Source organism: Jaculus jaculus, chromosome 9 (genome assembly GCF_020740685.1).
Source record: "Jaculus jaculus isolate mJacJac1 chromosome 9, mJacJac1.mat.Y.cur, whole genome shotgun sequence".
NCBI classification, from domain to species: domain Eukaryota; kingdom Metazoa; phylum Chordata; class Mammalia; order Rodentia; family Dipodidae; genus Jaculus; species Jaculus jaculus.
In genome coordinates, this window is record NC_059110.1 from 115,110,275 (window position 1) to 115,113,223 (window position 2,949).

General features: G+C 44.1%; 1 non-coding gene across 1 annotated transcript; it reads left to right on the forward strand.

The window, feature by feature from the left end:
* The first annotated feature begins 1,814 nt into the window (after nt 1-1,814).
* LOC123463699 lies at nt 1,815-1,921 on the forward strand. The gene has a single exon (XR_006639089.1). It is a non-coding gene; the product is annotated as a U6 spliceosomal RNA (small nuclear RNA).
* The last annotated feature ends 1,028 nt before the right edge of the window (nt 1,922-2,949 follow it).

A 2,949-nucleotide genomic window follows, 5' to 3' on the forward strand; every position in this document is an offset into this window, starting at 1 on the left:
TCATGCCTTTAACTGCTGCTGAGCCATCTCTCCAACCCCCAACCCAATCTTTTTTTTTTTTTTTTTTTTAGGTTTTGCCAGCACTCTGTAGTCCCAGACTGGCCTCGAACTCATGGTGATCCTCCTACTTCTGCCTCCCAAGAGCTGGGATTAAATGCATGCATCAGTATGCCAACTTTTTTCTTTCTTTCTTTCTTTTTTAATAAATATTTTAAATTTTTTATTTATTTTAGAAAGAGAGAAAGAGAATGGACATGCAAGCTCCAGCTGCTGCAAATAAACTCCAGACACATGTGCCATCTCATGCATCTGGCTTACATGGGTCCTGGGGAATCGAACCAGGGTCCTTTGGCTTTGCAGGCAAGCACCTTAACCACTGAGCTACCTCTCCAGGCTTCTTTTTTGAGACATGGCCATATTACAGGCTGGCCTCAAACTTGCTATGTAGCCAAGGAGGACTTTAAACTTATTCTGATTCTTTTAATACATATATTGTTTTGTTTTGGTTTTCGAGGTAGGGTCTTGCTCTAGCCAAGGCTAACCTGGGATTCACTATGTAGTCTCAGGGTGGCCTTGAACTCACGGCGATTCTCCTACCTCTGCCTCCCAAGTGCTGGGATTAAAGGTTTGTGCCACCATGCCTGGCTCATCCATATTTTTTTTGTTGTTTTTTGTTTGTTTTTCAAGGCAGGGTCTCACTCTAGCCCAGGCTGACCTGAAACTCTCTGTAGCCCAAGCTGACCTTGAACTTGGTGATCCTCCTACTTCAGCCTCCCAAGTGCTACGATTACAGAAATTCACCACTACACCCAGTTTATGTGGCGCTGGATATTGAACCCAGGGCTCTGTGCTTGCTAGGCCCTCTACTAACTGAGCTACATCACCAGCCCCAAGACATTTGAAATCCGTTTCTTTTTACAATTATTATCATTAAACATTTTAAATCTTCAAAACAAAACAAACACTACTTTTCCCTTTCAGCCCTTCTGGAGAGAGGCAGGCCAGACTGTCCAGCCCAGCTTTCCTTCCCTTCAGCCAGATGGATCATGGATGGTCAGGCCTGAGGAGTCAGGGCACAGACCGGCTATTTACTTCCTAATGGAGCCCGGCTGTGTTTTCATATCTAAAAATAGCTACACACAGGCCATTCATCTCACAGGGCCTCCCTAACCTCAATGTTTGTTTTCTTGACAACTCGGGACCTTACTTCCCTTCCTGGCATGGGGTCCCTTACTTGGGAACTCTCAGGAGGGTAGAATGCTGGTTAAAAAGATCCAAGAGGACCTGGAGGAATAGCTCAGCAGTTAAAGGCACTTGCCTGCAAAGACTGATGGCCCAGGTTTGATTCTTCAGTAGCCATGTAAAGCCAGATACCCAAAATGGCACTGTGTGTGGAGTTTTTCTGGCTCTAGAATTCCCAGGGTGGCCTTGAACTCACAGTGATCCTCCTACCTCTGCCTCCCGAGTGCTGGGATTAATGGTGTGCACTACTGTGCCCGGCCATAAATTTTATTACATTTATTTGAGTGAGACAGACAAGTAGAAAGTATGGGCACGTCAGGGCGTAGTGCCACTAGATGCACGTGACACTCTGTGCATCTGGTTTTCCAGAGGTACTGGGGAATCAAACCCAGGCCTTCAGGCCTGATAAGCAAATGCCTTTAACCGCTAAGCCATCTCTACAGTCCCTAGCTTTTATTGTTGATTAACATGTATATGCATAAATCTAACTCCTCCTCCAGAAGACTATCTATTCAAGCTGATAAATCTAGTAAAACTCTAGGACACACTCAACATACAAAAATTAGTAGACTGTGCTCGCTTCAGCAGCACATATACTAAAATTGGAACGATACAGAGAAGATTAGCATGGCCCCTGCGCAAGGATGACACGTAAATTTGTGAAGCGTTCCATATTTAAAAAAAAAAAAAAATTTAGTAGACCGAGCTAGAGAAATGGCTTAGCAGTTAAGGTGCTTGCCTGCAAAGACAAAGGACCCAGGCCCACATTAGCCAGATGCACAAGAGGACATACGCGTCTGGAGTTAGTTTGTATGCAGTGGCTGGAAGCCCTGGCATGCCCATTCTCTCTCTCTCTCCCTTTTTCTGTGACTCTACTAAATAAAAAAAATTTTTTTTAATTAAAAAATGATCAGTAGAAGGCCAGGCATGGTGGTGCATGCCTTTAATTCCAGCACTCGGAAGGCAGAGAGAGGTAGGTGGATCTCCATGAGTTCGAAGCCACCCTGAGACTACATAGTTAATTCCAGGTCAGCCTGGACCAGAGAGAGACTCTACCTCAAAAACCAAAAAAAAAAAAAAAAAATCAGTAGGCCTTCATACACCAACAGCAAAGTTGTCAGGAAATCCTGAAAGCAATCCTGACCACATTTTTTTTTTTTTTAAGGCAAGCCCAACAAACCAATCTTTTTTATTTTATATGAGAGAGCTAGAGTGAGAGAGAGAGAAAAAGAGAATTTGTGCACCAGGGCCTCCAGCCACTGTAAGCAAACTCCAGACATGTGTGCTGCCTTGGGCTCATGTGCAATCTTGTGCGCCTGAGTCACCTTGTGCATCTGGCTCACGTGGGACCAGGAGAGTAAAACATGTGTCCTTAGGCTTCCCAGGCAAGCACTTTAACCACTAAGCCATCTCTTCAGCTCCTGACTGTATTTTTTTCTTTCTTTATTTTTTTAGTTAATTTATTTTTTATTAACAACTTTCATGATTGTAAACAATATCCCATGGTAATGCCCTCCCTCCCCCGGACTTTCCCCTTTGAAACCCCACTCTCCCTCATATCCCCTCATCAGTCTCTTTTATTTTGATGACTTGACCATATTTTTGAAAACTTCCTTCCCTTGCTTCTGCCCCTGCAGGGCACCATCAACCAAGATCAACTTTAACTGCTAGCAGGGAGGATCACATAAGATAGCAAGAGGGTTTCCT